At 56.1% G+C, this 21,473-nt stretch overlaps 1 protein-coding gene across 2 annotated transcripts in view; it reads left to right on the top strand.

Moving 5' to 3' along the window:
• The window catches only part of SHANK2 (SH3 and multiple ankyrin repeat domains 2), a 456,320-nt gene that overhangs the window by 346,418 nt on the left and 88,429 nt on the right, over nt 1–21,473 (top strand). The gene's annotated exons all lie outside the window — the stretch shown is intronic.

Here is a 21,473-nt window from a genome sequence, read left to right as displayed (position 1 = left end):
ACCTCTCTTGTCGCATGGCCTTGCCCCTCTGTCTGTATCTGTGTCCACGTTCCCCTCTTCTTATAAGAAGAGTCATTTTGGATTAAGGACCCACCCTAACCCAGTACAGCCTCATCTTAACTTACATCCTAATTATATCTGCTAAGACCCTATTTCCAAAGAAGGCCACATTGACAGGTGCCGAGAGGTAGGACTTCAGCATATCTTTTCGGGGGGACGCACCTCCAGCGACAGCACTGCTGCACAAAGCCAGGCCTTTCAGAGCCTTTTCCAGTTTCAACACTTTGTTTTTGGAAGGATACATGAAAAAGACCCCAAGTTGCAATTTCTTTGGAAAACAATTGTCCACAAAAACTGAAAATGCACCGACTGTAAGAGCAGCGGTTCACTCTGGGGCACACACACCACCAACACCCCCCCCCCCCAGACTCACGAGCGCTGGGGACACGCACAAGAAGGTTCCGAGTCACTCTGCTCACGGTGGCAAGAAACTGGGAATGACACGAGTACCTATTAACAAGAGAAATGATCGGGAAACTGTGATGCGTTCGAAGAAGGGATGCTGTCCAGCAGTGGGGAAATGAATGAATTTCAGCCACGCACATCAGCGTGGATAAATCTCAGAAGCAGCGTGGAGGGAAAACTTTAAGCTGTAGAGGAAGGCGTAAAGTTTGATTACAATTTATGTCAGGTTCCCTAAAAAGGAGGCAGAATGAATCAATGGATTGTTTAGGGGTATGAACATGTAATAACACACAAAAACACAAATGCAGAATCCCAGTTACTTTGGGATAGAGGTGGGGTTGGTACCTGGTGGTCTCGGCAGTGTCATAGCTCTCTGATATATATATATATATATATATATATATACTCCTGGGACGATGCTTCATTAAAAGTATGATTTGGGGCTTCCCTGGTGGCGCAGTGGTTGAGATTCCGCCTGCCAATGCAGGGGACGCGGGTTCGTGCCCCGGTCCGGGAAGATCCCACATGCCGCGGAGCGGCTGGGCCCGTGAGCCGTGGCCGCTGAGCCTGCGCGTCCGGAGCCTGTGCTCCGCAACGGGAGAGGCCACAACAGTGAGAGGCCCGCGTACCGCAAAAAAAAAAAAAAAAAAAAGTATGATTTATCTAAATACACTTATATAAAGAAGGAGAGGAGTATTCGAGAGGACATATGCGTGTGTGTGCGTAAGTGAAGAAAAACATTTGAGCGGCCACGGATGGCCCTGCAGGCATCAGATCAAAGACCAGGCTGGCCTTTCCTTGGACACCTGGGGACTGAAGAGACGGCCCTAGCTCTGATGGTGGCGAGGCAAGCAGGGTCCCAGGAGCCAGGGTCCTGAGCTCACTGGGGCTTTTGATTTGCACCCATTTCGTTGCACTTTTCCACAGGCATGTGCGCAAGCAGCAGCCACGTCCCGGGAGTGTGGAAGTTGCAGCTGAGCTGTTTGGTCCTTTTCCTTGTTGCCTGAGCACCTACTCGGTGCCTTGTCCTCGGGGAGACCCCCCGGCCAGGGCTGCTGCCTGGGCTCCTTGCAGTGACAGGCTGGGAAACCCGCAGAGCTGGCCCATGAAGCACACCTGGGGAGCACCTGAGCGGGGCCCGTGTCAGGACACCCCGTGTGCAAGACATACGGCGGGGGGGGGGGGGGGGGGGGGCGGGGCGTGTCCAGGGCTCTGTGTAGGGGCGGCCCCGGGACCCAGCTGCCCCAGGCTCCCCTAGCTCCAGGCCTGGGCCTGTTCTTGGTGAGAAGGCGCATCTTCCAGACCCTTCTTGCTCTGGCCTGAAGCCCCACCTGGAGACACGGGCCTGGTCAGCTGGATGCCAGGTGTTCACCTGTCCTGCGGCAGTCTTGAACTGTACCACCGACATCAGAGGCGGGGTGTTGTAGGTGGGCTTCCGTGGCTCTCTGGGTGGTCCTCGCCAGCCCCGCCTTGCCTGCTTTCGCACTCAGAGCCTGTGTGTGCCGGCAGGAGGGGGGCACCTTCAGGGCCCTTATTAGAACACGCACCTCCACAGGTGACCCTCGAAGGCCCCCATGGCCCGGCATGGAGCCCGGGGTCCCCAGGCTCCCCCTGGAGACCTCGTGCCTCTCACGACCCCCAAGGGCTGCCATCCTTAGCAGCTCACAGACATATCTGGGATGAGGCTTTTGGTTCCCTTTCAGCAACAGCCTAGTTTCGATATCCTAAGTGCCTGGGAGAGAACTGAAAATTGCCTTTTATTGCCATTTTCAGTAGAAATGAAGACAGTTCTCTAAACTCCTTTGTTCATCCTGGAAGGCCCATCCTGAGTGCCTGGCTACCTAGAAATTCTCCCTAAACAGTTAAAGGAACAACGGATTCTCAGATGACACCTCCCCTAGGATGCCCTCCTGGATTGCCCCTGGCCAACAGGTCCCTGCCCTCTGTGAGTTTTTAACCTTTCCAAGACCATGGTTTGATGCAGGGCTGAGGTAAAGCATGGGAAGATCAACAAATGCAGAAACGCCCTCAGACCCGAAGTCCTCTGTCTCTCTCCCATGTCACTCTGCCCTGTGATATAGCCCAGGGGTGGGGGGGATCCATGAAGGATGAGATACAGGTGGTAGGTGGTGACCAAGCGCCTGGGGGTGTTGAGGGACCAATGCAGGAACGATATGGGAAGGGGAGGTGGGGAGCGGCCAGGGGCTCCAGTTGGGCCTGTGGAGTCGGGGGTGACGATGCTGTCTGGACCCGCCCTGGCCTGCCTCACCGTCCCCTCCGAGAGCAGGACCCCAGCTGACCGGCACCTGTGAACGTGCCCTTTGCAACCTTCGTGAACTTTCCATCGGGGACTTCTGTGAAAGAACCCTTTCCTGCACTGTTTTAGCACCAGCCCTGGGAAGTGGCATCTTTGATTTGAGAACCTCAGAGCTCTTTTTAAAAGGATGCTTCTTCTAATGAATTCCAAAGCCTTGGCTTGTGTGGGTAAGCAGGTCTTGGTTTATAGAAATCTGGAAAGCCTAAGTTTGCCTATTAGTCACTATGGCGACAGGTTCAACACCCTCAGGGCGCCCCAAGGTTCCATTTGGAAGCAGCGTTCATCTTTAAAGGACCATTTGTTTTTCAAAATCAAGGCGTTTTAAGATGAGAGAGATTTCCGTCGTTCTTGGCACAAGTCCTGTGGATCCCCACGGGTCCTCTCGTGTGACACTGGGATATATGAGCCGCTTTAAATATTCAGAAAGCCTAAAGGAGCTGGAAGCGCTGCCTGGGTACCCCGTGCATGCCAACGCTGTGTCACATTTACGTCTGGGCTAAAATCACATCCGCTAACTCAGAATCCTCCGGACCGTTCTGTCCACTGGCACCAGTCAACAGCTCTGGCTGGTAGTTACGTTTGCCTTTAATTACTATAAAGTGGAAAATTAATTCTTACTTCACAAGTGCAGGCTGCTTAGAAGACCATCTCCTCAGAATCAGCGAACAAAGGGAATCCTTGGAGCCCAGTTCAAGCTTCCGTGTTTGCCTCTGAGAAGCCCAAGGCTTCGAGCGGGGTGGGGCCTGGCCCGAGGTTACAGGGCGTGACTTCTGCCACCCCACAGACCCTCTGGCAGAGCGGCAGCAAACCAGACGCAGGCATGAAGCGATTCTTTGCCGGTCAGGCCGCAGGCGGGGCCTGGAAGCTGAGCGCAGAGGCCATCTATGTTAGAGGCAAACGTGCCCATTTTCCAAATCTAAGAATGGGTTAAGCTGATGGAATTTCAGGGGCACTGAAGCACCCCTCTAAGGCCCCCGTTGGTCCTGTAACTGTTTTTTAATTGTGATAAAATACATATAACATAAATTTTACCATCTTAACCATTTAAAAGTGAACAATTCGGTGGTATTAAGTGCATTCACAATGTGATACCAGCAGCACCATTCAGCTCCAGAACCTTTTTTTTTTTTTTTTTTGCGGTGCGCGGGCCTCTCACCGCTGTGGCCTCTCCCGTCGCGGACACAGGCTCCGGACGCGCAGGCTCAGCGGCCATGGCTCACGGGCCCAGCCGCTCCGCGGCACGTGGGATCTTCCCGGACCGGGGCACGAACCCGTGTCCCCTGCATCGGCAGGCGGACTCTCAAGCACTGCGCCACCGGGGAAGCCTGCGAACCTTTTCATCCCCACAAAAGGAAACCCCATTCCCATTAAGCAACTCCCCCGCCCCTCCCCCCTAGTCCCCAGCAGCCACCAATCTGATCTCTGTCTCTGGATTTACTTATTCTGGACATTTCACATAAATGGAGCCCTGCACTGTGGGACCTTCTGTGTCTGGCTTCTGTCACCAAGCAGAAGGTTTGCAAGGTTCGTCTGCATGGTAGCATGTATCAGTGCCTCGTTCCTTCTTTTTCTTTTTTAATTGAAGTCCAGTTGATTTACAGTGTTGTGTCAATCTCTGCTGTACAGCAAAGTGACTCAGTTATACACGTATATATGTTCTTTTTTATATGCTTTTCCATTATGGTTTATCCCAGGCTACTGAATATATTTCCCTGTGCTATACATTGGGACCTTGTTGTTTATCCATCTAAACGTGATAGTTTTTTGCATCTGCTAACCCCAAACTCCCACTCCATCCCTCCCTCTCCCCCTGCCTTGGCAACCGCGAGTCTGTTCTCTGTGTCCGTGAGTCTGTTTCTGTTTTATAGGTAAGTTCATCTGTGCCTCGTTCCTTTTTATGACCAAATAACGTTCCACTGCGTGGACGGACCCCCTTCTGGCTTCTCCGTTCTTCTGGTGATGGACATGTGGGTTGTTTCTCCCTTTTGGTAGTTGTGAATCATGCAGTTCTGAACATGGAGGGGGGGGTACACGTGTGTGGACGCGCATTTTTGGTTCTTTGGGGCGCATCCCCCAGGGGTGGGGTCCTGGGTCCTAGGGTGACTCTACAGTTAACGTATGGAAGCCCTGCCAGACTGTCTCTGTACCCATCGCCGGGTTCCATGCCCTCGGTTACATCTCTCTGGGGGCCCGACTCGAATAGATGGGGCAGCCTTCTGGGAACTCTCATCCTCTCTGCAGCCGAGTCCCCTAGGGTCCTCTTCTCTTCTTCCACTCAGAAAATATCTGCCTTCAAAGGCAGTCCAGACACCCTTTCATTTCTGTGTGTGTGTGTGTGCGGTAAATGCTCTCTGAGCCTCTCCTCCTCCTGGGGCCGAGGGCCGAGGGCTGAGGAGCGAGCAGACAGCCCGAGCCCTCTCAAGCCGGTCCAGCGGCCGGGCCCTCGCCCAGGCGGGGTTTTCTTGATTGAGCCCCACTGCCCGCAGCTGCCCAGGCAGGCGTCCTCTCCACACAGCAAACTTCATTAGCATCAATTTGTGTTTCCATTATGTCATATTCAAAACCAGGCAGCATCCTTCCAGAGAGTTCCTGAGGTCTGTGTCGTGAGGGTTATTTATAGCCATCCAAGTGAGGTTTTGCGTAATAAACCGCATTGAGCTGAGTGGCTTGTAACTTGAGATCGAGTTCTGTCATCTTCTGTAAACACACGGGACTAAATAGGATAGACTTTCCATCGTGAATGGGCCTCTGTGTGCCCGGGGCCCGTGCCCAGGTGGTTGTGTGGGGAGCTGAATCCTGCAGCGAGAGGCCGGGACAGAGCAGTGCCCCGTTGCTGACCACTGGGGACGTGGCCAGAAGGGAGAGGCAGAGCAGCCCTCACTGGGTCCCTCTGCTGTGCATGGGCTGGACACTAGCCCTTCCACGAACCCATTTTCCAGATGAAGAAACTGAGGCTCAGAGGAAGGATGGGTGATGTCGACTGAAATAAGAAACGGCGTGAGAGCTGTGAGTTTCAGTTTTATTCAGGGACGTACTGAGGACTACAGCCCGGGAGACAGCCTCTCAGAAAGCTCTGAGGAACTGCTCCAAAGAGGTCGGGGGAGAGGCCAGCACAGATGTGATTTTGGCCAAGGGGGTACGTGCCATCAAGCACAAGTCTCGGTAGAAGGTTGCTGCTGGTCACGAGGAACAGGCATCTCAGTTAGTGATTCTAGTGCTTTTCCAAGTATGGGTTCGTAAAAACTTTTTCCTGAAATGTAACCATCTAAGGGCCTGTTCTGCCTGTTTTCCCAACGCACAGGGTCCCTCGTCCTGCCCTTCATCCGGAACTCCTTTCAGGGTGTATGGTAGGTCAGTGACTGCGGTGGTCAATGGCTTGATCCTTGCAGAACCAGATGGGAAGCGACGTTCCTTGCTTTGCGGTCACCTGCCTGGGCTCCCAGGTCTCAGAGCTACAGGGCTGTGATTGAACCCAGCCTGCCTCTCAGGCCCATGGGCCCACTCCCCAGGGGCTGAGATTTCCCCAGGGGGCCCCCTAGCTGTCCGACTGAGTCAGTCCCCGTGCATCCCAACCAGTGACTGAAAAACTCTCTCTTCTCACAAAGAGAGGCAAGAAAAAGACCCTCCTTGCACGTCAGGAAACATTTCCAGCAAAAGCGTCTGGGGAAACCTGCGTCTGTTTCCTCCGCAGAAAACTTGACGGGAAGTGGTCGGGAGACCTGGTGCTGCCTTTCCTGTGTGACCCTGGGGGAGTCACTCAGCCTCTCTGGTCAGAGTCAAGCAGACGACAGGCAGCTGCTCACCCTGCCCCACAAGGACAGACCAGAAGTAGATTCTTCTTTCTAAGAGAGGGTGGGGAGGAAGGGGTTAAACCCTGTCCAACAACAAGAACGCTGGGTGACCTCCTCTCGACCCCAGCTGGCCGGGACCTCTTGCCCTCACCCCTGGCCCTCTCTCTCTGGACAGCACACTGGCTTCCTAAGGGACAAGCCAGCCTGGAGCCAGACAGCGTGGCTGCTTCCAAACGATGTACGCCAGCCAGTGCCTGGCCGCGGGCGTGGTGGCAGGCCCACATGGGACCCTGGTGCCACTTTCCCCTTGGACAGGAGAGGAGTGTGAGAGACACCAGCCCCTCCTCCAGGCCAATCCGCTTGGTCCCCAGCAAGCAAGTGTTTTAGGTTCGGGGGGTGGGTAGCACCAGATGGGAGCGCTAGGAAGGGGGAGTCTGATGGTGACCAGGTCCCCAGGTCCTTGGCATCTGCCGGTGGGACACCTCTGACCTTCCAGGGAGGCCTGGCCCAGAGTTTAGCCCAGAGACCACTTCATGCAATAAAGTCTCCCCAGGCCTGTGGTATGAGGCTTGGGCCAGTTGTGAATACCCCGAGCCTGGACCACTTCTTTTCAGGCTTGAGGAGGGCCCATCGCCTCGTTAGTTTCCGGGGGTGAGGCTGGATGCTTAGTGGCAAGTTGCCTCCCTCTGAGGGGCCTCGGATCGTCTCACGGATTTGAGACCCGTCTGACCCCAGCTCGGTGGAGAGGCTGGAGCAGGGGCACGGCCTGCCCGCGACCCCACCCGAGTGCCTCATCTCTTAGCTGAAACACAGGCATCATGGCAGGGGCCTGGGGGTCACAAGCCAGAGGCTGGGCCTCGCCCGTCTCCAGGGCCGAGTCCAGGGATGAGGACCTTGGGAGCACAAAGCCTCCCCAGGGTGCTGCCTGGCCCAGTAACGGGGATCGTGGCTGCGGGGGGCGCCCGAGGACGGGGAACACATGAGGTTTGCTCTCTGCCCCTGGGTACCTCCCAGCCCTGGCTGGGTCCTGGAGGTCAAAGAGGCGGCTGGGACTCGGCATGGCCCTCAGGGACAGGGGGAGGGTCCGTGTGTCACAGGTAACCGTGGTGCAGCGTGGTCTGGGATGCGCGAGGACGTTTGCAGGCAGGTCAGTGGAAGAATGGAGTAGTCAGGGCTCTAGAACATCGGACTCCAAACAAGGCTCTGGACCAGCAGCCTCCGCATCGCCCGGGAGCCTGTTTGAAACGCAGGTCTCGTCTCCACCCAGCACCTGCCGAATCCTACTCCGAATCCTAACAAGATCCCAGGCAATTTGCTTGAACGTTAAGGTTGCAAATGCAAACGAGGATTTTAAGAGAGTGGGTAGGAGGAGTCTGTTAGATGGAAAAGGGGGGGGAAACACGTCCAGAGGAGTCAAGAGCATGTGCAAAGGCGCTGAGGCAGGACGTAGCTGGACTTGCTAAGGCTGTTTCTATGAGACCCTCAGTCCCAGTGGAGAATAAGGAGACGGTTTCCAAATGGGACGGGCTGATTTTCAGATGGGTCTTTGACGGTGATGGAGTAGCTCAGAACATTCTTTGGGTGTCCCGGACCAAGGATACTCCCAGGCAGTGGGGCTCGCTGTGGCCCAACTTGCTGTGGCCCATCTGGGGACCCCAAGCCCTCTGGGGGCTTCTCCCCAGAGTTCCTGCGTGATATTTCACAGCATCTTTTTATTCCAGGGAGGGAGGGAGGGAACAATAAATTATTTCAGAGGGATCGTTTCGCTCCTGTGTGTCCTCCTGGTGTCTCCATGCTTCCTGCAGAGGACGTGGAGAGAGGTGAAATCACTGAAGCAGCAGCTGCATTTCTCTTCCGTCCTGTTCCAAATAGGAATGTGGCTTTGGTGCCAGGCTCACAGCTCGGCTGCCGTGGTGACCGCGGATCAGAGCCAGCCTGCCTGCCGTCTTGGGGCTGGTTGCCATCAAATTTCCCAGGTTCCCTTTGCTCTGGCACCAGGAGGAGAAACATCAAGAAACGGGTTGGAAATTTATATCTGTAACTTGCTTTTGTGCACTGGGTCCAGGGAACTGCGGGGTCCAGTTTTGTACCCCTTGCCTCCATCCGCCTCTTTGGAAGAAAGTATGAGATGGAAGAAGTTCCTGATACGTCTGCACTTTCACTGAGCAGCTGGAGTGGAAATTGCTAAAAAGAAGGTGACTGAAGGCCTCGGGCCATTAAGAACTTGGCAGGAGCTCGCGCCACGCTGGAAGGTGAGGGACCAGCTGCATTAGGAAAACTCAAGGGTCGAGAGTCTGACCTAAAAATGAGTGGTAATGAGAGGCCATCCCAAGAAGGGGCCCTTGCTGGGCGGACGGCAGGCACACAGCTCGCCCTTGGGGGTGTGCCGAGCTCGGCTGCCCCTGGGGCTGCACTTGTCACTGCGGGAGTGCCCGCCCCAAGGCACACGACCGTGTGACCGTGTGACCCTGTGACCAGGCCACCCAGAGCGAGAGCTTCTTCCCAAGGAATCGCTGTCAGTTAAGATCCGGGAGGACATTTTTATACACAAAGAAATGCGGCCTGATGGAAGGGGCCATCCAGGGCGGAAACACTGTTCGTAATTAAATGTGTCCCCTCCTTGGAGGGCCGCTGCAGGCCTCCGGCCTGGCCCTACCCAAGGTCAAGTCCCTGCCCCTGGCCGCCCCACCCCGAGGCCCACCTAGACTCCAGCTGAATGAAGGGCCTTGTGATGCCAGGGATGGTGCCTACGGATCGGCCCCCAAACTGCCGAGCCCGCCCTGTAAGCCCTCACGTGTGTGCGCGCAGGTGTGCGTGTCTGCACCGCCCCTTCCCCTCCCCGGGTGTCAGGCACCAGGACCGCTGTGTCTGTGTGTTACTGTGTTACATTGTATATGTGTATGTGCACACGTGTGACCCCTCACGTGGCACACACAGTGCGGGGGAAGGTCTCTCACCCCTTCTGGCAGTGACATCATCATCCTTACGCAGTGACCACTGCCCTTTCCCGGGCTGAGGGTCCACGTCCACAAAGTAGGTGTGAGGATGGTGCCCACCCCGGTCCAGAGTGCCGGCGCCACCTCTCCTAGGCCCCCTCCAGCCCAGGGCCCACTGGACTCACCGTCCAGACCGTTCAGAGGGCAGAGGGGCCTGCGGGCCCCCAAGTAGCTGTGCATGTTGGGGGTCCCCAGTCGCTGTGTCCAGACTGGACAGGGGTGCGGGGAGGACCCAGGGAGGGGGTTCAGGGCCGGGCGTCAGCCAGTGGACAGTCCTCACGAGGCTTCCTCTCCCGGGAGAGCTGGCCGCTCGACGAGCCCCCCGAGGCCCTGAGCATCCTTCTGTCCCGCTGCTCCCTCCTCTGGAAGTGACCGCTGCCCTCGGGTCAGGCCGGACCGCCCCCCAGGAGCACTCAGAGCTCCACACCCGCCTCCCTGACTGTTAGGTCAGCCAAGGTCACAGGCATGTGCTCGCTAGGTTCGCTTTTGTCTGGTTGCTCTGAAGCCCCCTGCCCCCACCACGGGTGGGAGAGCCATTTGGGGATATTTATTAAAGGAGGGAGAAGAAGAGGGGGCAGGAGCGGGTCTACGTGAGCGCTGGGAGCTCCCGCCCATTGGTTAAGTATTTGCTTGAGTAATTGTACTGGGCTGTCCTGCTTCCCTGATCCTCTCTGTTGGGCGCTGACCCCCATCTGCTCACATCACTGCGGCCACCAGCATCCAGGTGGGTCACTGCATGCCCCCTGGGCGGGGGGAGGCTCCTTATAAGCACAGGGCTCCGTGGACATCTCCTCACCTGTCAGTTAAGCTGGGAAAGGGGCACGATGAGGGAGGCAGTCCACCTGGGCCGACCCCCACCTGTCCTGTCTTCTTCCAGGGCCTTTTGAGTTTTCGTGAAAGCACCAAAGCTTGGGGGTTAGAGAAGGGGTTGGGAATTGGAGAAGGACTGGCCCAGGAAAGGACTGCCCAGCATGGAGGAGGCCACTTCCCCAGATCCCAGCTCTGTGGCTGTGTGACCTTAAGCAAGTTACTCAACCTGTCTGTTCCCTGGTGTCATTATCATTATTCTTAGTGGTTCATCTGCTCAAGAGTATTTGTGTTCCTCCCGAGTAAAGGTTCTACTGGACCCTGGGTTCACGACAGAGACAAACACAAATATTTCCCGTACTTAGCTTGTCGTTCAAGGAGACAGAAAATAAATAAGGAAGGAAAACTGTTTACAAACTGTGAGAATGCCACATAGGCAGCAGCCAGGGTATGGTGACGGTAATGCAGGGGACCTGGATAATTTGGGCAGGTGATCCTGGGGGCCTTCCTGGAGGAGGTGACACTTCAGCAGTAACCTGGGTAATGGTAGAGCCAGGCGGTACCCAGAGAGGAGCATCACAGGCATGGAGGAGGGAGGCCTGGACACCTGTGCTTCAGGCTGACCTGTGGCCCTGAGAGACCGTGAGGTTGCCATGGGGACCGTGGAGTGTGGGGAGGGTGATGCGTCAGGCAGCTGCCGCTTTTTGTTTTCAGGGCCATTTTGACGGGGAGTTTGGGAGATGATGTTGGTCTCTGCCGTCGTGTGGGTTCCATTCTCCTGTTGGCGAACGCTGGGTGGCCTCCTGGCTTTTGTGGCTGTAACCAGGGCAGCTGTGGATGGGCCGGAACAGCCGCTGGATTGGATCTGGAGGGGTCAGGTTGAGGAGAGTACCCAGGACATAGGTTTCTCCTTCAGGCAGTGGGGTGGGGGCGGGGTGCCTGTACAGAAGAGGGAGGGCAGGAAGAAGCGTCTGGAGGGCAGTTTGCAGTCCCCTGCCTGCTCCTACCTGGAGTGACACGTGTGGCCTGAGCTAGGGTCCCTTGCTGTCCAGGACTGGACTAGTGTGGTGGACGTGGCCCATCAGTGGCAGGTTCTGTCCCACGTTCCTTCACCCTGGAGTCAGCCGGGAGACGCTGGCCTGAGCCCAGGGACCGTTTGCAGCGGACAGCAGGGCCCTTGGCTGTGAGCTGTCTCCCTGCCACTGCTTCTGGGCTACCTTTGTGGTGGGCTACCTGCGTTGTTTTTTCTTAATTGAAGTATAGTTGCTTTACAGTACCGTGTTAGTTTCTGGACGGCTACCTGCGTTTATATCACAAACAGAGCTCACTTCTGCCTGTTTCCCAACCGTACGCAAGCGGAATCTGGGCATCTAGGTTCCTGGATGGGCTGCTGCTTCTTTGGCTATCGTGGTGCATTTGAGGTTTATCCTCAGAGAAGTATGTGCCTTATTTGCTTTCCCAGGAAATGTAAAGGATTCCACTTAAGACCAGATAGGTCCTTAGTGCTTCATCCGGAGCCCATGGGGCCAGGTTCCTTTCAGAGCAAAGGTGATAAAATAAATATGCATTATGTGTATATTTTATACTATAAACTGAACTTTACAAAAGACAAGGTTCTATTGTATTTCGTATAATCCCGGTGAGTAGCACCGTGTAATCAAGCACATTGATTTTCCCGCATCAAAATATCGGGATGTTCACACAAAGTGGGATCAAGGTAGTGATTAATGCCTTTGCTCCTGTTGTGACCAGGTTTTGCCACCAATCAAATTACCCGAAAAAAGGAGAAACGCTTTTTGTTTTCAGGGCCATTTTGATGGGGAGTTTGGGAGATGATGTTGGCGTCTGCCGTCGTGTGGGTGTCCACTCTTCTGTTGGCGAACGCTTGGCGGCCTCCTGGCTTTTGTGGTTGTAACCAGGGCAGCTTTCCCAGGGGCTGGCACAGAGCTTTTGGTAGTGGCCGTTCCGGTTGCCCCACCCCTCCACCCCCTCCCCGCACCCCAGACCATCGCGCTGGGAGGCAGGTCTCAGAGCTTCGCAGCTATTGCCCAGACCTTGTGGGTTTTGCCAATCTAAGGGCATTCAATGGTTTTTCATTGGCATTTCAATTCGTATTGCCTGGTTACCAACGCACCCTCTGCAGCATCTTTTCATATGTTTATGAACCGTTTGGGGTTCCGTTTCTGGGAAATGCTTGTTTTCCTCTTTGGCCCAGTTTTCCCTGGGGTTGTTTATCTGTTTCTTCCTGATTTGTGTTCTTTGTATATTCCATAATGTAATATAGATGAATTTATCCAACTTTTCCTTAAGGGCTTGTGCTTTTTTGTGACTTACTTAAGAAATTCTTTTCTACCAAGAGGTCATAAAGATATTTTCCAGTTTTACTTTCTAGGAATTTAATAAGTTTGGCTTTCACATCTAAGTCTTTAATCCAGGAATTTGTGTGTGTGTCTGTGTGTGTGTATGGTACCAAGTAGGGACCCAATTTCATTTCTTCCCCCCCCCCCCCGCCCCCCGCCGAGGTGGAAAAACCCGTTCTTCCAGCATCATTTGTGGAGTAAGACACTCTTCTCCAAGTAATGCAGTGCTGGCTCAATCATAAACCAAGCGTCCACGCGGATGCGGGTCTGTTTCTGGGCGGGGCATTGGCGCCATTGTCCCGAACACATCTCCCTTCCCCCACTCAACCCAGCTTGTTCCTCTTTGGGATTATTTTAGCTATTGGACCTTTACTCTCCCATATACTTTTTTTTCAGTGAATCAGTTTACACCAAATAACAAAAAAAACACCCTGTTGGGATTTTTATTAGCATCGCATTGACCCAAAATAGACCAATTTGGGGAGAATCCACACCTATGCCATATCATCTTCCTCTCCAAGAACGTAACTGTTTCTCCATCTGTTAAGGTCTCCTTTCGTGTCATTCAGAAAGATTTAATAATTGTCTCCATAAAGAGCTTAAAAGCGACGTTTTTAGATTTATTCCTAAGTAGTTTCATCTTTTGTCGTTTCGCGGTATATTTTTTTAAATTACATTTGCTGATTGTTGCAGGAGTGTAGAAATGCAGCTGACCCAAGTATATGGATTTTTTATCCTGCTACCTTGCTAAAATTCTCTTATTAATTCTCATCTTTTATCTGTTGATTGTATCTTTTATTCTTTTCTCTCTCGGCTGAGTAGGACCCACCCGCCATAAAATATTGAATAGAAGTGGTGATAGAGGGCATACTTGTCTTGATCCTAAAAGAAATGCTTTCAAAATTTCTGTTGACTCTAGGCGTTTTTGGACGCACAGTTTATCAGGTTAAAGTATTTCATTCTCTTCCCAATGTGCTGAGGGGTTTTGGTTTAATTACAGGTGGATATTGAATTTTATCAAGGGCGTTTGCGTATCACTTGATAAAATCGTGTGGCTTTTCCCCTTTGCTAATTAATTACATGAATCGATTTTCTAAGAGACCTGCCTTAGGCTCCTAGGATAACCCAAGTTGCCATGATGAAGTAATCTTTTTAATACATCGCTAAGTTCCATTCGCTATTATTTCATTTAGGATTTTTGCATCTAAGTTCATGAATGAGATTTCCTGTAATTTTCCTTTCTGATACCGTCCTTTTCTGATCTGAGAATCAATTCAGGCTCACAAAACAAGCTGGGGAGCGGTGTTCTCTCATTTTACCTCTGGAAGACGTTATTGGGGTTAGAATCATTTGTTCCTTCCGTGCTGGGTTGACCCTGCTCAGACAGCCAACTGAGCCTCGTGTTTTCCTGGTGAAAAGATGTGTAATTGCTGGTGTGATGTCTTTCATGGTTGCCGGACTATTCCGGTCTTGATTCCTTCTTGAGTCATTTGTGCTAACTTGGGATCCATTCTAAACTCCTTCCCCAGATATTTAAGGCCCCCGAGCCTACATTTCCAGCCTCTTCCCCTGCCTTCTCCACCTTCAAACACCCTACACTCCAGCCGAGCAAAGCTGTGTGGAGCTCCAGGCGCGCGCCCTTCATTCATCCGACAAACTCGCCTGCTGCAGCCTTCCTGCCCCTCCTCCTGCAGCGGCCTCGGGCTCTGCTGGCCCCGGATTCCACGGGGTGGGGGTGGGGGTGGGGATGGATAGGGTCTCATTCACTGCCAGGTCCCAGCCGGGCCTGCCGGTGCGGGGAGGGAAAGTGCAGGCATCCGGGTGGGCGGCTCCCGGGTGGGATGCCCGGAAGGCATCTCGTGGGAGGTGACATGTCAGGTGGGACCTTGCAGGGGCAGGGTGACCGTGACAGGTGAGGAAGCTCTCTAGTCCCAACTGTAGCCAGCTGCCGCAGGTGACCTTTCACGTGGCTTTTCCAACAGGCCCCAGACCCACGGTGAGGTCCAGAAACTACGCCTGGGCTCCTTGGCCTCTGGGGTCTTCTGGAGCCATAGCTCTCCCGTCTCCCAGTCTGAGTCCTCGAGTCGTGGGTGCTCTGGAAGGGACAAGCCCCAGGAAGGCAGAGGGGCAAGAGTGAAGCCCGAGCAGGACACGGGGCGGGAGCCAGCAGCCTCGTGCCCCTTATGTACCCGAACCTGCCCCCAGCGCCCCACTGCTGCTGCCCACCTGGCCCGAAGGGAACGGCCACACCTGGCAGCAGGTGCATTTCATACTCAGCTTTCTCCAGAGGGCCCTGGGGGGGCCTGTTCAGGGCTTTCGAGATGGATATAAAATACAGGTGCAGACAGGTCTCACTCACTGGGGCGCGGGGGGAGCTTGTATCCGTCCACGGCCATCAGAAGGACCGAAATGAAATAAACTAAAATATTCACAGAGCGCAGGGGCTGAGTGGTGGCCCCTAAAATTCACGTCCACCCAGAACCTGTGAATGTGACCTTATTTGGGGAAAAGGTCTTTGTAGGTGTAATCAAGGTAAGGGTCTCAAGACCAGGTCATGCTGGATTACCCGGGGTGGGGATGGGGCCCCTAAAGCCAGGGAGGGGTGTCCTCATAAGAGACAGAAGATGCCACGTGACCACGAGGCAGAGGCCAAGTGAGGCGGGGACTTGACCCCAGATTGCGGAGGCTCCTGGGATAGCCGGGTGGTAGACCCCGGGGTCACGACCACACAGGAGCCCCCTTGTCCCGGTCGGTCCTCCTGTCCCTTCACTCATGAGTGTGGTCTCCCCCAGCAAGACCTCAAAGAAACGGCCAGGCCCTCCCCTGGGCACACCCTCTGGCCGTGGTGGCAGAGGTCAGCGCTTAGCGTCGGTTGCGGGTAGGCGCTCGCAGCCTGTCCCACTGTGGCCGGACGAGACACGTGTTGCCCACTGCCCCCAGGATGAAGCCCGTGGCAGGTCGGCCGCGTCTCCCTCCATCTCTCAGCTCCCCCCCCACCTCCACCTCTAGGCCTGTGTCCGTGCTGTGCCCCAGCCCCTCCCAGCCTTCAGGCTGCACTGTGGACCCCACTTCCTCCTCTGAGGAGCCTCCCGTGACTCCCCGAGTCGGGGTGAGGGCCCAGCTCTGGCACCCCCAGTGCCCTAGGCACACCCCATCAAAGCACCCGTGCCCCTGGGCTAGGCGAGTTGTCTGTGGGGCCATGGCACAGGGCGCCTGACAAATGCTCGCCGAGGGGAGGGGCGGGGGCGCCGGCCCCTTGACCCACCGGCCCCACTGCCTGGGCAGCGCCTGCTGGACACCCAGAGCCAGGACCCAGGCCACGGCTCTGGGGCGCGGCGCTTCTCCCGCCCCAGAAGCTAGAACCCCCGAAGCCCCTCGCCCTCGCTCCCACCCAACCCCAGCCCATCTCAGAAGCAACCCCCCCCCCCCCCGCCCCGTGGGCTGTGGTTTCTTCTGGAACCGCCTGGCGGACGTGCCTCCCGGCCCTTTGGTCCCCACACACGAGGTCGTCCAGGAGGAAGTACAAGGGGTAGGAAGCCTGGAGGGCAACAAAGTGTCCAGTTCGGCCATGCGCCCCTCAGGTCTTCCATAGATTTGTGGCAGGTGCCTCCTGTGTGCCAGGGGCTTTTGTCAGAGCACAGGGGAGGGAGCTGTCCTTGGAGCGGGGATGGTCCACGTCCCGGGGCAGCCGGAACAAGTGACCACACACCGGGCGGCTTAAACCACACAAACTGATGCTCTCACCGTCTGGAGGCCAGAATCCAGGGGAGGGTCCTTCCTGCCTCTTCCAGCTTCTGGGGGCTCCAGCTGTCCCTGGGCTTGTGGCCTCATCCCTCCAGCCCCTGCCTCTGTCATCCCATGGCCACCGCCTCCGTGTTGTGTATTTTCTCCTCTTATGAGAACACCGGCTGTAGGATCAGGGCCCACCCTACTCCCCGTGACCTCATCTTAACTGATGACATCTGCAGAGACCCCGTTTCCAAATGAGGTCACATTCTGAGGCTCTGGGTGGACGTGAATTTTGAGGGGACACCATTAAACCCAGTACAGGGGGGGACCCTTGGCCTGGGGAAGGCCTGCGGGTCCCACCTCTCCTGTGGCTGGGGGTGGAGTCTGGGCCTGGGGCTGGGGGTTTTCTCCTCCGACCTCATAGATGTGTGTGAGGCTGCTGGGCGGCAGAGCAAGTGGCCCTGGGCGGAGAGAGCTCTGTGCCAGGCTGGGTGCTTCCCTAGGTGGGCACGGCTCCCTCTGGGTCTCTAAAGCCCCGTCTCAGAGGTGAAAGTTCATCTTTCAAAGAAGCCTCGGGCCCATTATGAGGAAATTTATTCAATTAAATGTTGCTGCGCATATGGTGCTGTGGATTTTGAACAAACGGGCACAGAGTCCGCTGGCTGCAGGAAGGCCGGGGAGGGCGGGGCTGGCACGGGGGCCTCGGGGCCAGCCAGGCCTGCAGCCCTCCCCCCACCCGGTCCCGGGGCTGGTGCCAGGGCCGGCCTGCGGTTCTGCCTGGGCTGTGGGGCAAAGAGCAAATGTAGGAGGGGCCTCGGGCTGCAGTAAGCAAGGCTGTGGCAGCCGGGCACCCTCCCTCGGGCACAGCCCATCCCGGGAGCTGCAGGGGCAGCCGGCCCCTTCCCCAGCCGCCCAGGGAGCGGGGAGCGTGAAGTGAGTGGCGTCCACGAGAAATGGGCTCCCTGAGGAGGACCCAGCACATCAGGCTTGAAGCCTGTCTCACCCATCATCGGTTCAAGTTCACTTTTTAAACGTTTTATTGAGGTGAATATTAACCATTTCGAAGTGTCTAATTCAGCGGCATTCACTGCTTCCACGGTGTCCCACAAGCACCACCTCTGGCAGGTTCCAGAGCATTTTCATGCCCCCCCCAAAGGGAGCCCTACACCATCAGCTGGCGCTCCCCTCTCCTCCCCCCAGTCGCTCCCCTCCCCCTCCCCACTCCCCTCGCCCTCCCCCCAGTCACTCCCCTCCCCTCCCCACAGTCGCTCCCCTCCCCACTCCCCTCGCCCTCCCCCCAGTCACTCCCCTCCCCTCCCCACAGTCGCTCCCTTCTCCCTCCCCACGGTCGTTCCCCTCCCCCCAGTCGCTCGCTCTCCCTCCCCCCAGTCGCTCCCTCTCCCTCCCCACAGTCGCTCCCCTCTCCCTCCCCACAGTCGCTCCCTCCCCAAGTCGCTCCCCTCCCCCAGTCGCTCCCCTCCTCCTCCCCACTCCCCTCCCCCTCCCCCAGTCGCTCCCCTCCCCTCCCCACAGTCGCTCCCCTCTCCTACCCGTCGCTCCCCTCCCTCCCCACACTCGCTCCCCTCTCCCACCCCAGTCGCTCCCTCCCCCTCCCCACAGTCGCTCCCCTCCCCTCCCCCCAGTCGCTCCCTCCCCTCCCCAGTCGCTCCCCTCCCCTCCCCCCAGTCCCTCCCTCTCCCTCCCACCAGTCGCTCCCTCCCCCTCCCCCAGTCGCTCCCCTCTCCCTCCCCCGAGCCTGGCAGCCACTCGTGGATTTTTGGTCTCCTCTATGGATGCTGGACACCTGTTCTGGATGTTTCATGCACATGAAATCACACAAGATGTGACCGTCTGAGTCTGGCTACGTTCACTTAGAGCAGAACGTCATGGAGGGTCATCCACGTGGCGGCGTGTGTCATGGCTTCATTCCTTCTTGTGGCTGAAAAACATTCCCCTGCATGGATGGACGTACATGTTTCGTTCACCCATTTGTCCATCAGTGGTGTTTGATGGCTGTCAAGCTCCCTCTTTAAAGGGACCTGTTTTCTATTGATACAAAGCGTTCATGGCCCTGAAGAATATTCTTTCTGTCTGATGGGCAGGGAGGCAGGGCCAAGCCTCTGAGGACGGGGGAATTCAGGTAGGACAGTGTCACGGGGCCTTCCTGGTCTTGCCCGGCTGACCACAAGGTGTCAGGGGTGGCCGCGTGTGTCAGGCCTGTGGACACAGCCAGGGCGGCCTGGGAAGGTCAGCTGCAGGCTGGCCTCACTGCCGCCAGGTGGGTCCAGACCACGCCTGACGCCACAGGTCCCGCACAGGTGTCCTCATCGTTGTATCAGAGGAGCCAGCGTGGTGTGTGCCATGTGCTTGTTGAATGAATGAATGAACTAGTGAAGGAATGATGACCGTTGCACAGACACCCCACCCCCCAGCTCTCTGTCTGCCCCTCCCTTCTCACATCGGCAGTGACCTTGGGCTGTGAGGCTCCGGGGGCCTGGGCCCCCTCCAGGAGGTGGACAGGCTGTGCGGGGACCCGCATTACGGGGTGCGAGGGGGGAGTGCCCGTTTCCTCTTGGCTTTTCACATTCTCTCCTTCACAACGGGAGCTGGGAGGATGCTTGCCTCTGTTCTCGGCCTGTTGGGGAACTTTGGAGAGAAGCTTGTGTTGGAATGGCCTTTCTGTCTATGGAGGATTAGAAAGGGGACCCCGGTGGCCCCCACTGTCTCCGTCTGCCTCGCCTGGGCGCCTCCCAACAGCCGGGGGACGGGGACTGCCAGCCAGCAGGCTCGGGGGCTGGTTGAAAGGACAAGATCACCCCTTTGTCCCTTCAGAAGGTGGACACGCTTTGCTTGGCCACCAAGAACCGCCCCCGCCCCGAGGCTTCCTGGCCCTTATCGTTTGCTCACTCAGTCATCCATTCATTCATTCGATAGATCGGTCGTGGACGCCCGCTGCCTGGGGATGTTGTAGGAGGGTACCTTCTGAGCACTTTGGGGTTTGCTGACTCTTCTCCTCGGCGGCCCCATGGGGCAGGCGGGCGGAACAGCCACCAGGCCCAGTGAGGAGGCGGAGGCTGGGGGAGGGGGCGGTGGCACGGCACCGGCATCCTCCAGGACGCCTTTGCCAGGAGCTGAGAGCTCGCGAGCTTTGCCAAAGCAAAGAGATCTAGAAAAGACATTTTGAGGCTCCAAAACTTGAAAAGATAATAAAGCCATTTAAATGAGTAAATATTTAATGAAGTTTGTATCCAGACTTCATTTACTGTTACATGGAATGTTCATTTTAAACTAATTTGTAGGTGAGATTTCTCAGTGGGCAAGAAATCTCAGAGCCACGTGAGGGTCACCAAGCAGGTACGGCCCATCCCCAGCAGAGGACCCACCCAGCCAGACGGCCGCAGAAGCAGAAGTGTACAAACGTCTTCTGATACTTCACAGCCAAGAAGTTACGCTTGCCGGGCCGCATGTGCGCTGATATTTGAACTGGTGTCGGGGCAGAGGTGGCCTGGGCCTCCCCTGGGCTGTGGGCACCATGCATGGTCCTGGGCACGAGCGGTCTGTGACGTGGGGTGAGAGCCCCCTGGCCCCCACTCACGGCCAGCACCCCAGAAAGCCTCCAGCTTCCCGAGCGACTGTCTTCCTTTCACCCAGGGTTTACTGAGCACCTGCTTTGTGGCAGGCCGGGGTGGGGGGATGGCTGGACGCTGATCGTTACCACAGTGAGATGGACACGCCCGGGCTCCCTGGGTGGGAAACGGGTGCCCGGAAGGTCCTCGTTTCAGGCAGGTGTGAGTGATCGAGGCTGCGGGCGCGTAGTGAGTCCCGGGCAGACGTCAGCCCGTGGTGAGATGATGTGCAGAAATGCAGGGGAGGGCGTGTAGCAGGACGCTGTGGACCCAGAGACACGGGCCAAGGAGCTTGCCCAGCAGCCTCAGCCAGGGTGCATGCGTATAGCTTCCACTAGAGAGGACGGATTCCCAGCCACAGGGCTGCCCACCACTTGATGCAGGGTTCGGAGTGTGTTCACCCTCGAGCGAGCCAGGCCCTTCTGCCTCATTGTTCAGCCCAGGCCTCGTCCCCTCTTGAGGCAGCCAGAGACCAGGGTCTCCAGTGCCCAGCTTTCCCCACAGTGTCCACCTGACTGGTGGTCTGTGCACGATGAGGGAGACCACCCCTCACTTCTTAGCTGGCATTTACTGGTGTCCCCATGACCCAGCCTGTGCTCACTCCCAACAGGGGTGACAGACGGACAAGCCAGTGAGCACAGGACAGTGTCTGGGAGAGAAAGGGGGATGTGACAGAGGAAGAGGAGCCTTGAGGTGTTTCGATGGGCTGGACTGCGCCCCCCTAAATTCACAGGCTGGAGCCCTAACCACATGTGAGGGTGTTACTAACTCGGGTCCAGCTGCTCACAGCTCGAAAGCCAATACTCAAGAGACAAGTGTTGGCAGGAAGGAAAGTTTGCTTGATTCAGGAGGCCGGCAACCTGGGGAGAAGGTAGACTCGTGTCCAAGAACCAGTCAGGGGGCAAGAGCTTTTAGAGGGGAGTTTCAAGGGTGCACAGTCGGAGGGAGGGGGCCACGCGCAGGACAGCACAGTCAGCCCTGACCGTCATCTTGAAGTTGCTCGTGTGAGGTCTGGTCAGCGTCATCTTGATCGTTTTAAATACAGTTAAATAATCTTCAGTTCCAGGGTCAGTTTGTTGCCATTTCCTTGAGCAGGTGTTCTCAGAATTGTGTAAGATGGAGCAGCTTATGTCATGGCTACAGTCTGGTTATCATGCAATTAACTTCCTCCACCTGGTGGGGATTTCAGCAGCTACATAACAGCTCCAAGAGTACTGCTCAGGATGTATTAGCTACAGCCCTGGCGGAGGAGCTAAAGGTCCTTGACTTTGTCTGATGGCTAAACTATTATTATTTCGTCCTGTTTGACTGCTTTTCTTTACTTCTGCCTTTTTTTCAATTCTCTGGATAAATTTATTCTTTGAGTAAAGTTTCTCTACAGA

Source organism: Phocoena phocoena, chromosome 8 (genome assembly GCF_963924675.1).
Source record: "Phocoena phocoena chromosome 8, mPhoPho1.1, whole genome shotgun sequence".
NCBI classification, from domain to species: domain Eukaryota; kingdom Metazoa; phylum Chordata; class Mammalia; order Artiodactyla; family Phocoenidae; genus Phocoena; species Phocoena phocoena.
The sequence above is the reverse complement of the archived record's forward strand: the minus strand, read 5'-3'. Positions and strand labels throughout refer to the sequence as shown.